Consider the following 14,395-nt stretch of genomic DNA (forward strand, 5'->3'; position numbering starts at 1 on the left):
CCTGCCTTCAGTGTTCCTGCTCTCCTACACCAGTCCTGCCTTCAGTGTTCCTGCCATCCTACTCCAGTCTCAGTCTAACTCTGGTCCATCCTGAGCCGCCCCTCTCGGTACCGGCTACCGTGGTACTCGAACCCCTGGGCCTGCTCCTAACGGTCCCTGAACAGTATAGGGGTCGGTTCCACCTGGCAGCTCGCCCGGGGACCCTCGGTGCCACGGTCCAGAGGGTCCACTCCCGGAGGTTCCTGCTCTAGACCACCCACGCTAACAATTACATTACTGATCCTGAGTTACATCCTGTATTACGGTATACTCCAGAGCTGCACTCACTATTCTGCTGGTGCAGTCACTGTGTACATACATTACATTACTGATCCTGAGTTACATCCTGTATTACGGTATACTCCAGAGCTGCAATCACTATTCTGCTGGTGCAGTCACTGTGTACATACATTACATTACTCATCCTGAGTTACATCCTGTATTATACCCCAGAGCTGCACTCACTATTCTGCTGGTGCAGTTACTGTGTACATACATTATATTACTGATACTGAGTTACATCCTGTATTATACTCCAGAGCTGCACTCACTATTCTGCTGGTGCAGTCACTGTGTACATACATTACATTACTGATCCTGAGTTACATCCTGTATTATACTCCAGAGCTGCACTCACTATTCTGCTGGTGCAGTCACTGTGTACATACATTACATTACTGATCCTGACTTACATTCTGTATTATACTCCAGAGCTGCACTCACTATTCTGCTGGTGCAGTCACTGTGTACATACATTACATTACTGATCCTGACTTACATTCTGTATTATACTTCAGAGCTGCACTCACTATTCTGCTGGTGCAGTCACTGTATACATACACTTAAGGTTGCACTTTTAATGTGAGATGAGGATTATACTGCACAAAAAAAGTGCCATTTTAATTTTCACTAAAGTAATCCTTCCCACGCTCTGAACACCCCCTTACATATCATTACTCTGATATACGGCTCTGCCTTTACGTTACGCTGCCCCATTTTCATACCATTACATGGAATTTGCTGACTCCCGGATCTGCGCAGACACTGTGCGCCTGCGGTAATACATGTTCATTATAGTGATGCTTATGAATCAGGAAACACTAGATACTATCTGGTCATTTATAAACCAGTTATCTGCAGCACGATCTCTACTGGCGCTCGGCATCCCAGAGAAATCTTCATTTTTATTCGGTCAATGGATTTTCTTCCTTAAATAAACAGGAAAAGATGAAATCGACCTTGGTAAATAAATGTTTTCTTTCCTAGGAATGTTGCCCCGGATTATACAGAAGGCGCGCTCTACCTCCTCACAAATTCGGTATAAGTTTACTGCACATCCTGCAGTTTTTCTTCCCGTTCACAATGACTGCTGCTTAGGAAGACGCCGAGATGACCCATTGCTGATAATGGGATGGAGGTGATGAAAATGGCTGAATAGAACAAGGCTTCATTAGGTGATATAATTTGAAATCTGTATGGGGTCATTACTCTTAAAGGGAAACTTCATATAAAACCTGATAAAACCTGGAATTTCCCACTGTAGTCAGTCATTACGCAGAGGCCATTGATACAGAATGTCATTGGAAAATGGTCTATTGTGTAAATCAAATTTTATATTAATACACTCTATAAACAAGTGGTCTATAATGTTCACCTGTCAACAGTCGCATTATAATCACAGGCAGGATTGCAATGACTAATAACACCTCTTATATACAAGAGAGACCACAGGATCCACCATTCACAATAGGTGATGTCACAGCTCACCTCCTCCCACTCCTGTACAATGACTGATAACACTTCTATATACAGGAGAGAACACAGGATCCACCATTCCACAACAGGTGATGTCACAGCTCACTTCCTCCTCATCCTGCTCAATGACTTATTACACCTTTATATACAGAAGATTATACAGAATCCACCATTCACAATAGGTGATGTCACAGCTCACCTCCTCCTGTACAATGACTGATAACTCCTCTATATACAGTAGATAACACAGGATCCACCATTCACAATAGGTGATGTCACAGCTCACCTACTCCCACTCCTGTACAATGACTGATAATACCTTTATATACTAAATCTATGGCCATATAAATAATTGTAATGACCCCCTTTATATAGTGTAGTTACATTTTACACCCCTCCTAATGGCTGCAGATAGACACAGACACTTTTCCAACCACTTAGATACATTGAAACAATAGAAACATGTACCATGCGGCTACTCTGCAGCGGGTCCTGATGTGAGACTTGGAGACAACTGCTCTAAATGCTCTTCAGATGGGCTGAAATGTAGGAGAATTATTTGGCATCGTCCGCAGCAGCACAGAGTGTTTCAGGAAAGACTTTTGCTGATCGGACCTGTGCACTCACGTGGGGAGGATGAGGCTGCATGTGACCGGGGGCCGCCTCACATGATGTGACCAGAGGAGTGCAGACATGTGGCCACTCTTTTTCTCTGTTTTCATACATACTGTATTACAGTCATCTCTTTGACATTATGAGGAATGTTAAACAATTAGTGATGGCGTTTTATTACGGAGCGCGGCGCGGACGCTTCTTTCTAATGGTTATGTGTCATATACAGACTATCTGCACAGTTCTAGGTCGGCGCTGCCGTTCATACGACTCTTATCAGAAGATTTATTGCTTTATAAACCATTTAAATAACGAATATTGATGAAAATAACAAGATGAATAACCTGGGGTGTTCTGTGCTGACGCTTGATTTTTTTTTAAGGTTTGGCCACCGTATTTAATTCTACATGCCGCAATCTCTGCATAATAAGCATCGACATCCGTAAGGACCGCGCGATCGACATCCCATTAAATCTTCACACGTGAGAGTCGTTAAAGAATTGCTGAAACCTAAAATATGAACCCGACCTGTGCCATCAGTCAATCCAGATAATAATATATTACTCCAGACTATGTCCAGGCTGTCTGTGGATAAAAAGGCAACCTGTATAATAAAATCAACGTTAAATGGAGGCAAAGCTAAAATAATATTTAGTCTATTTACAGCCGAACCAGACCGACCAGCAAACCCATTGTTTGATTATATTCCCTGCCTTTCCCAGTGGCTTTTTGTTGGTCAGACAACCCCTTTAATTCCGTAATATAGCTTTATAGGGAAAGATTAATTCTCTGCATTGGCACAGAATATGATAAAATGTGCTCTGCCTGCAGCCACCACTAGGGGGAGCTCACTGCAATAAGTCCCTGAGCTCCCCCTAGTGTCTGTCTGAATTATAACCAGCTGCTTCAGTTTTAATAGGTAAATGTTGGACTCATGTAAAGTGTATTTCTGTTTGAGCAATGTCACCTATTCTGGATAGAAAATAACTGTGGGACCCCTACAGACTGCCAGACCGGGGGGGACTTGTGCCCTCCATTCTCCCCTGGCCTCAAGGCCTCCATCCGGAAATGAACAGCGCCTCACCTTGCAGTTTGCACATGTCCTGCCGCTCCATCCAGGTCTATAATATTAAAGATTCTTGAGATCTGCCATCGTCACCATTAGTCGCCCATTCTTACCCGGCTGTGACTAGGTTGCACCCGCCAGGTCGTGACTTGCCACTCCTTTCAATCTCAACTATTGCCTATCTCCTTTGTGGCTCTTATTGGGTTAAAATCTCCTACTGTTCTGTGTACACAGCTCCCATGCAGAGCTGTGAGGCTCCATCACTACAGACTACCAGCAAACCCTGTGTAGCAGGATCCTCTAGTCACATCCCTTGCATCCGTTCCCGATTCTAACTTGTATGCATTGGCCAGACTACCGAGGGTTTGTTTGTAGTCTGTAACCATGGAGACGCATAGCTCAGCATAGGTGCTGTGGACACAAAACAGAAGGACATTTAGTTAATTTTAAATGCATTATTGCAATGAATTCTAGCCAATCTACTCAACTCCTACTGGTCACAGACTATAGAGCTGAAGACAACCCAGCGGTGACTCCCACACCGATATCACCAATCCACTGGAATCCCCCTTTAACTGGGAAACCATTATCCTGGAGATCTGATAGCGCCCCCCGGTGGCAAGTTTAATCCGACATCATCTTGCTTTTGCTTACTCTTGAAAAACAGAAATCAGAGCAAGGAGGAGATGTAATGATCCCGGCCGTTGTCAGGCGCGCGTCGGGGGATCATGCTGGTTGCCACCGCTGGCATAAGGTGCCACCTCAGCGATATGTGTGGGTAGCGGTTTTATTATTTTCTCCCTGTTTCATGGCAGATCTCTAATATTATATAACATTTCTCATATTTTACATGGAAAATGTTTTTTTTTTTTTTACAAGAAAGGTTGAAAAAAACTCGAATATCCAGGGGTTGGAAACATGTCTGACCTTAACTCTTTACCCCCATATTTACCGCCAGTACTGCAAGGAGTTCAATCAGATAAGACACGACTCAAAAAACACGGAAAATGCTATTTTTATTCCTGCGTTACCACTTAGAGAGGAAATGGGGCGAGCCAGGATCCAGAAATAATATTATCTTCATCCTCATCCAAAAAAAATGATCTCGATCCTGTGTCCTCCAAACATGCCAGAGTTTATTATCAGACTTGAAGAAAAGGAGATGTCCTGTCTGATGGCGGCGGAGCCATTTTCAAGACTTCCGCTTGCTGTCAGGAAATAGAATCTTTCCTTATTTACATCCAGTGGCTGCAAAAATCTCCTTACAAGCCACCGCTCGCTTCTATCAGGTCTCCCTTTGCTGCGTTTTATGATTATTAAAGGACAAATTCACATGAAACAAACAAAAAAAAAAAAACAGAGAAAAAGACGATTTTCTGTTTTGTTATTTTGGGCTGAAAATCTGCTGCATTTTACAATTCAAGCGAAGTGGATGCGATTTCCCGAAAACTTATGCACACTGTACCAGAAAAGCTGCTGTGGAAATCATCATTCATTTTTTTGGTTCATTTTAATCCCCATTGGGATTTCTAAAATGTGCATTTTGTCTTGTTATGGTCAACTCCGTCAGCGATTTTACTGCAGTTTTTTCTTTTTTCAGCAAAGAGAAAATCACATGAAAAATGCATCAAAGCCACCTTTAAAACAAAAATGTTGAATTTTTGGCTGCATTTTTTTCATATAGAAATTGCAATTTTCATGCAGGCAAAAAAAAAAAAAAGATCAAAACACTAAGTGTGAGTGTGCCCGTAGGGAGCCTGAAAAGTGCATGTAAAGTCACGATTGCAATAATAAAAAAAACCCCCGCCGTTTCAAATCTTCATAAAAAGGGATAAAAAAAAAGGGAAAACACAAAAAAATACAATAAAATGCAGAAAAAAGAAAGAATGCTAATAAGACAAGAGGCCAAAAATATTAATGGATCCATAAGGCAGCCTGGTCCCTGTTCTGCGCCCACAGAATAGATGGTTGGTCAATTCCACTGAATACAGCAGGTTCAGGTGACTGTGATCTAATGTGTATGCAGGCCTTCAGTAAGGACAGGTTTCCGACCTCGGAATTTAGACACTAAATGTTTCCATTCACTTACAGCAACCAACATTTTTTAAAAAGTTAAGAAACTCAAAACATGAAAGATTAAAAAAGTTACAGAAGTTTTTTTTTCTATATATATAAAAAGTTTTGATCACAAGACTGGACAACCCAGCAAATGTCAGGACCTCAAGAGACAGGGTGTGTATCTGTCCAAGCATGAAATTTTGATATTACCATACTGGTTTCCAAGTGTGAACTTCCATCAGCGGGGACCTTGCACTACCAGTGATATGGGGGTAAAGGGTTCAGTACCAAGCCCAGCTCCTCTTTAATGGCTGACTTATGTGTTCTGCTATGAGCTCCTCTATGTCCCAGAACCAGACACCTAAAATGTGCCCTCTTTCCTCTGCACCACTATTGGGTCACCAGAAGCACCGGTCTCATCAATGTTCCCCCAGAAAATGCAGGCTCTGGAGTTTCACGTCATAAGAGTGCGCCCTCTGCTGCTGGGAATATTTATCTGCAGTTGCGTAATTCGCCTGTGCTACGACTCGGGCCTCACTCAGATGTCCTTTTTTTTATTCCCCGCACATGAAGAAAATTCACCAATTTCCATCACTGTGTTAGATTAGATTTTGATAAGTGTTTGGTCAATGCATCAAATTTTACCATCATGCAAAAAGGAAAAAAAAGAATTGCAAGGCTTCTTCTACCAACTGCAAAGTTAAAAATGGACAGCACATGTATTTTATTACTAAATAATTTATTTTCTAAAAAAAAAAAAAAAAAAAAAAAAAAAAATGGCGTGGGCTCCCCCCACATTTTATTAACCAGCAGAAGGAAAGCAGACGTAGGGTCCCCATATAATTAATAACCAGCAAAGACTAGGCAGACAGCTGCAGGCTGACTTTAATAGACTAGGACGGGGCCATGGATATTGTCCCCTCCCGGACTTAAAACATCAGCTCTCAGCCGCCCCAGAAAAGGCGCATCCATAAGATGTGCCATTTCTGGCACTTAGCCTTGCTCTTCCCACTTGCCCTGATGTGGTGGCAAGTGGGGTGATGGTATTGGGGTCGATGTCACCTTTGTATTGGCAGCTAACCTCAAGCCCACGGGATAGTAATGGAGAGGCGTCTATAAGACATCTATCCATTACTAACCCCATAGTCAAATTGTCAAAAATATAACACCCAGAACAAAGTCCTTTGAGAAAATGACACAGACTACTTTATTGAAATAAAATTAACACTTATACTCACCTTTACACCTAATCCTTAGAATCTAATGTCCCAATTACAAAAAAAATAAAGCAACACCATCCTCACCTGTCCCCAACATGAAGATGATAATCTATTTGTCCAGCGATGGGTCTAGATCTGCTACAAAGAGATGGCAGGCTGAATTGTTGGAATGATGTGACTATACAGCCCACCATCCAGCAAGACACCCTGAGCTGTGCGTGCTTGCTCAGCGCCGCACGGTGACGTGATACATTTCAGCGGCGTTCATATCCAATGAACTTCTTTGACCTCACTGACGTCACCACAAGCATGAGAAAGTTCTCATGCTCGTGGTGCCGTCAGGAAGGTAATCGAAGTTCAGAGCCAAAACAAAACTGGCATCAACCCCCCCAACTATCACCCCACTTGCTACCACACCAGGGCAAGTGGGAAGAGCGAGGCTAAATGCCAGATTTGGTGCAACTTATGGAGGCATCATTTCTAGGGCGGATGAGCGTGTTTTTAGTCTGGTGGGGCCAATATCCACGGTCCCTTACTAGGCTATTAATATCAGCCCGCAGCTGTCTGTCTTGCATTTGCTGGTTATTAATTATAGGGGGAACCTATGTCATTTTTTTTGGGGGGGTCCCCCATTTTAATAACCATTAAAGGCCAAGTATACAGCTGTGAGCTGATATTAATAGCCTGGGAAGCTCTATGGGTATTACCCCCTTCCCAGGCTATAAAAATCTGCCCCTAGCTGTCCGCTTTCCTTCTGCTGGTTAACAAAATTTCAAGGGGATCCCACAGCATTTTTTTTTCAGAAAAAAATGTATTTCGTAATTAAATACATGTACAGTAAGCTGCACAGGTACTGTACTAATTATATATGTCACTGACATCTTTAAATCTATTCTATTTATTCTGTCAGGTCACATGCTATTACTGAAAGCAGCTGCTGAAATGTTGGGTTTTCAAGGACATGGGTGTGTAAAAATCAGATGGCATTCAAATGGTCCGCGTGCCGTGCAGTTTTTTTTTTTTTGCACACCCATGACTTGCATTGATGACTCTTGTCCAAGATATGCGGCCACACACTTCATTCTGCGATATTTTTTTTTTTCAGTCCGATCTAAGAAAAAAAATGCAGATGAGCAGGGACTGAAAGATTAACATTGGTCAGAGTGCAATCCAATTTTTTTTTTTATTGGATTGCACTAGTCTGCTTTTCTTGCAAATGAGTATGAGCCCTTAAAGTGAAAATCTAGAGAAAATGATCCCGTGATCCGTCATAGATACAGTTCATGTAAGAAGATGACATTGGTGAAGTCTGTGGTCTTTGGCCACCACTGAATTCGCTATTCTCTGACAGATCGGTTTGGTTAGATTTTACCATGCCCAATGCTTTCTTTCCTGGGAGCTAATAGTGCCATAGAGGTTTACAGCAATAAATATTGAGGACGGGGATCAGGATCCATCCGAGCAAGATGGAGAATCTCACACTAGCACTAGAAATATGTGAAATACATAAGCAGTGCCTAAGGAGATCCACAATCCTATAGATCCCTTTCATTCTTTCATAAATGATTTATCCTAATAGCTCAGGTTCCCAACCCATCTAATAGAAGAATGAAGGCTCCCGAAACGCGTTGACCAATGCAAAGTGTCCGTCAGGAGCAGCTTGTTGCAGACTTCAGTGGATTTATTTATCCGGCAGGGAGAAACGTATATGTATATCTTAACATTTAATCATAGATATAAAATATGAAGATGACATTTGTATACATATAGACCAACTAAACAAACCTATAAAGTGCAAGTGCTAACTATAACCAGTGCTCATAGAGAAAAAGGTTCGGTCTTACCATATTGTATGATGAACCAGATTCACGAAAGCGCAGGAGGGATCAGAGCCGGTCGTCTCAGGGATTGGAACTATCATACCCTGTAGTGCCCCATGTGTTGCTCCTGTCACCGCACCATTTTCATTTGGAGGTCTTGACAAGACCAGTCAGGCCCACTATATAGAGTTACTTGCCACTGCAAGAACCCTATTTCTCCCTCATTCTTTTTACCCCTGCAGTTTACAATTCCCTGATCATCAGGGCAGGAGCAACACATGGGGCACGACAGGGTATGACAGTTCCAATCCCTGAGACGACCGGCTCCGATCCCTCCTGCGCTTACGTGAATCTTGTTCATCATACAATCTGGTGAGTCCGAACCTTTTTCTTTATGAGCACTGGTTATAGTCAGCAATTGCACTTTATAGGTTTGTTTTGTTGGGCTATATGTATACAAATTTTATCTTGATATTTTATACCTATGATTAAATGTTAAGTTTTATATATGTGTTTCTCCCTGTAGGATAAATGGGTTATAGTTGGAGAATTGATATAGGTATGCCTACTATGGAAGACCCATGCTCTATGGCTGACGTCAGTGGAGCAGCACCTGCACTTGGTTCTCTGTGACAATGTGGCAGACAGTATACATAACATGGCTGATGGATCGCTGACCATTTGACCAAATTCTATGCGCACAGAACGTCTCCTGCAGACACGATATTAATACCGGCATGAAAAATCCAATAACCCGAATTCCGAGCATTTTGCTTATTCGTAGGGTGATTTGCCATCATGTACACACAAGATGATAAAGCACAGACGTACGCTTGTTCCGGATTATCATAGGCAGAAAGTGCGGAGTAACAAATGACTGCAAAATCAGACTACAAGGGTTTATTTGTAGTCTGTAACCATGGAAACCCATGACTGCATGGAAGCTGCATACACACAAGTTGATATATTAAGGCCAATTGCAATAATAACTATTGCAAAAATGCACATGTATTATCTTCTGTTTCCGTGTTTTGTGAAGAAATCAGGACAGAGACTGGAGTTTTATTAATCAAACTACCGTAATAACATGGCTGTATAGGTACCACCCCCCCCCCTCAATAATACCCATCTTGTAGTAATCTGATGTGTCAGCGCTAAGAAATCAAGCTGTGCAGCTACAAGAAAGTGCATTATGGCATTGTTGAGTATGGAAACTCCCCCAATGCACTTCCAGGCTAATTTGAATGTGATTTCAAAGGTTGATTTCTCAGCGCTGGCACATCGGATTTCGAAAAGACAGGAATCGTTTTTATCCTTGATCCACGTCCTTTACGTCCATACCACTAATTTAATCAGTAAAATTGTCCCTTTAAATGAAGGCAAAAATAGAGATAATTGTTACTGGGGTGTCGCAATAAAAATAATATTCAAGGAGAAGTTCATCACCAGATAAATCTACAGCAATGGAAAATATTAAACTTATCGTGCTTTCTAATTTAACGCTAGATTACAACCCACATCCTCCAAACCGTCTGCTGCCTCTGGCACGTTAACCACTTACTGCCAGGGGAGAAACACATCGTGTAGGGTGCAGAGATCATCGCCATTCATGTGACACATACTGACACTATTAACGCTCTCGCTAGTTCCTATCAGCCCCCCATAAGCCGGGACTGTCCGTCACTCATCTCCTTCCAGTCACCTACAGGTTAAACACTTTTCCTCTTTGTTTCTAGCAAACAGCGGAAATAAAAAAAAACAAAACCACAACCTACATGCAATGTATATACACTAACACACTGGAACGAAAACCCAGCTACTGACCATGAAAAAAAAAAATAATCAAGAAATCTTGGAATCCTTGCAACTGGAAACAATGGAGCCAGTCTATCCCAAAGTTCCCCCTTTGTCAGGAATCACAACGGCACACACCCACCTCTCCTGTCGAAGCGGCGCCCCATTCCTAGATGTCGAAAAATCAGGATTGAGCCATTACCTCCAAAAGGAATCCGTCTGTGATCCCGTAGAGGATCGATTAACTATCGGGCGTCCTAAACGCGGGGTGTGGGAAGGATTAACTATTTGATGCTTTTTCTTTCTTCTCTCCTTCCGGACAGGTTTTGGCAAAGCCCCGCTGTGGACCCTTGTACAATCAGATGTTTCCTATTAGGGGGCCCCATAAAAGGGTCTTTTTTATATATATATATATATAGACCTGTTCATCAAGCCATGGAGCGGAATACCCTCATGATGCAGAACAAATGATTCTGCGGAGGAAATGTGCGTCTATATTTTTGGAAAAGAGGTGAAGTTATACTGCCAATATAAAGAGTCCTCCTTTTTTTCCCATTGTTTTCAGGCATTGGGAAAACATTATAGGAATGGGGCTCGATAGCACGGGGACAGATTATCTGCAAGGAAACAGCTGCAGATATTGCATAGGATGCAGGGAGCAGACCCCTCTCGCCTCCTCCTCTCGTGTCCCCTGGTCAGCCATAAGGGGAGAAATGCAGTACAAATGTGGGGGGATAGCGGGGTCTTACCTGGAAGATGTCTGGCTCCACGGATCCCGCAGGTTTGCAGACTGTACATGGAGCTGTATGTGGAAGTGCCTGGGAGTGGGATGGTCCTACATTCTTACTTCATCAGCCAGATGCTGACACTGTCGTTCTTAAGGAGTATGAAAAATCTGCTCTAGAAAACTTCCTCCAGTCCGCTCTCTCCGCGCTGTTCTTCCTTAAGAGAGAAATAAGCATTTTAGAGTCTTATCTAGAAAAGGTTTTGGACAATATACAATGTAATTCCTGATCCGGTGCATTATCCCTGCTTGTCCTCAGGATTGAAAATTAGGACATTATGAACAGATGAAATAATTCCTTGTATCAGTAACTTCCCCAGCAGAAAGCAGAAGACTGTGCCTACTACGTGCACCATACGGGATCACTTAATTTTTTTTGCAATTTTTCCAAAAGACTCCTCAAAAATCGATATAAGTCCACATCGCCCAAAGGGTATTCTAGAAAAACACAAAAATAGCAAAACTCCAATATGATTAGACATAACGTCACAGGCATTTTCCCATCTACTTTTTCCACTTTTTGAAGAATACACTTGCTGTTCTTTATGTTTGAGGATATTTTTTTTTTAAGAATATTAGGAAATTGCATAGATAGTAATTTCCTAATATCATGCAATTGTCTGAGTCATCCTTTTTACATTTCCTTCACCTTCTCTTTATTTGCTGTCAGCAGAATACAGATGTTTATGGCGGCCTGTGGTCACAATGCAGTCCTGTCTGGAGCCTGTCAGCAGAATACAGATGTTTATAGTGGTCTGTGGTCAGACATTGCAGTCCTGTCTGGAGCCTGTCAGCAGAATACAGATGTTTATGGCGGCCTGTGGTCAGACAATGCAGTCCTGTCTGGAGCCTGTCAGCAGAATACAGATGTTTATGGCAGCCTGTGGTCAGACAATGCAGTCCTGTCTGGAGCCTGTCAGCAGAATACAGATGTTTATGGCGGCCTGTGGTCAGACAATGCAGTAATGTCTGGAGCCTGTCAGCAGAATGCAGATGTTTATAGAGGTCTGTGGTCAGACAATGCAGTCCTGTCTGGGGCCTGTCAGCAGAATACAGATGTTTATGGCGACCTGTGGTCAGACAATGTAGTCCTGTCTGGAGCCTGTCAGCAGAATACAGATGTTTATGGCGACCTGTGGTCAGACAATGTAGTCCTCTCTGGAGCCTGTCAGCAGAATACAGATGTTTATGGCGGTCTGTGGTCAGACAATGTAGTCCTGTCTGGGGCCTGTCAGCAGAATACAGATGTTTATGGCGGCCTGTGGTCAGACAATGCAGTCCTGTCTGGGGCCTGTCAGCAGAATACAGATGTTTATGGCGGCCTGTGTTCAGACAATGTAGTCCTGTCTGGGGCCTGTCAGCAGAATACAGATGTTTATGGCGGCCTGTGATCAGACAATGTAGTCCTGTCTGGGGCCTGTCAGCAGAATACAGATGTTTATGGCGACCTGTGGTAAGACAATGTAGTCCTCTCTGGAGCCTGTCAGCAGAATATAGATGTTTATGGCGGCCTGTGGTCAGACAATGTAGTCCTGTCTGGGGCCTGTCAGCAGAATACAGATGTTTATGGCGGTCTGTGGTCAGACAATGTAGTCCTGTCTGGGGCCTGTCAGCAGAATACAGATGTTTATGGTGACCTGTGGTCAGACAATGTAGTCCTGTCTGGGGCCTGTCAGCAGAATACAGATGTTTATGGCAGCCTGTGGTCAGACAATGTAGTCCTGTCTGAGGCCTGTCAGCAGAATACAGATGTTTATGGTGACCTGTGGTCAGACAATGTAGTCCTGTCTGGGGCCTGTCAGCAGAATACAGATGTTTATGGCGGCCTGTGGTCAGACAATGTAGTCCTGTCTGGGGCCTGTCAGCAGAATACAGATGTTTATGGCGGACTGTGGTCAGACAATGTAGTCCTGTCTGGAGCCTGTCAGCAGAATACAGATGTTTATAGTGGTCTGTGGTCAGACAATGTAGTCCTGTCTGGGGCCTGTCAGCAGAATACAGATGTTTATGGTGACCTGTGGTCAGACAATGTAGTCCTGTCTGGGGCCTGTCAGCAGAATACAGATGTTTATGGTGACCTGTGGTCAGACAATGTAGTCCTGTCTGGGGCCTGTCAGCAGAATACAGATGTTTATGGCGGCCTGTGGTCAGACAATGTAGTCCTGTCTGGGGCCTGTCAGCAGAATACAAATGTTTATGGCGGCCTGTGGTCAGACAATGTAGTCCTGCCTGGGGCCTGTCAGCAGAATACAGATGTTTATAGTGGTCTGTGGTCAGACAAAGTAGTCCTGTCTGGGGCCTGTCAGCAGAATACAGATGTTTATGGTGACCTGTGGTCAGACAATGTAGTCCTGTCTGGGGCCTGTCAGCAGAATACAGATGTTTATGGCAGCCTGTGGTCAGACAATGTAGTCCTGTCTGGAGACTGTCAGCAGAATACAGATGTTTATGGCAGCCTGTGGTCAGACAATGTAGTCCTGTCTGGAGCCTGTCAGCAGAATACAGATGTTTATGGTGACCTGTGGTCAGACAATGTAGTCCTGTCTGGGGCCTGTCAGCAGAATACAGATGTTTATGGCAGCCTGTGGTCAGACAATGTAGTCCTCTCTGGAGACTGTCAGCAGAATACAGATGTTTATGGCGGTCTGTGGTCAGACAATGTAGTCCTGCCTGGAGCCTGTCAGCAGAATACAGATGTTTATAGTGGTCTGTGGTCAGACAATGCAGTCCTGTCTGGGGCCTGTCAGCAGAATACAGATGTTTATAGTGGTCTGTGGTCAGACAATGTAGTCCTGTCTGGGGCCTGTCAGCAGAATACAGATGTTTATGGCGGCCTGTGGTCAGACAATGCAGTGCTGTCTGGAGACTGTCAGCAGAATACAGATGTTTATGGCGGTCTGTGGTCAGACAATGTAGTCCTGTCTGGAGCCTGTCAGCAGAATACAGATGTTTATAGTGGTCTGTGGTCAGACAATGCAGTCCTGTCTGGGGCCTGTCAGCAGAATACAGATGTTTATAGTGGTCTGTGGTCAGACAATGTAGTCCTGTCAGCAGAATACAGATGTTTATGGCGGCCTGTGGTCAGACAATGCAGTCCTGTCTGGAGACTGTCAGCAGAATACAGATGTTTATGGCGGCCTGTGGTCAGACAATGTAGTCCTGTCTGGGGCCTGTCAGCAGAATACAGATGTTTATGGCGGCCTGTGGTCAGACAATGCAGTCCTGTCTGGAGACTGTCAGCAGAATA

General features: G+C 43.5%; 1 protein-coding gene across 2 annotated transcripts in view; it reads right to left on the bottom strand.

Moving 5' to 3' along the window:
* The window catches only part of KANK4 (KN motif and ankyrin repeat domains 4), a 169,838-nt gene that overhangs the window by 121,418 nt on the left and 34,025 nt on the right, over positions 1-14,395 (bottom strand). For both annotated transcript variants that reach the window (XM_073544635.1, XM_073544633.1), the window contains exon 2: positions 11,114-11,306. The gene's annotated coding sequence lies outside the window, so the exon portion shown is untranslated. The remainder of the gene's footprint in view (positions 1-11,113; positions 11,307-14,395) is intronic.

This window comes from Dendrobates tinctorius, unplaced genomic scaffold, assembly GCF_039654945.1.
Source record: "Dendrobates tinctorius isolate UK_male_01 unplaced genomic scaffold, ASM3965494v1 ptg000138l, whole genome shotgun sequence".
In the NCBI taxonomy this organism is placed as follows: domain Eukaryota; kingdom Metazoa; phylum Chordata; class Amphibia; order Anura; family Dendrobatidae; genus Dendrobates; species Dendrobates tinctorius.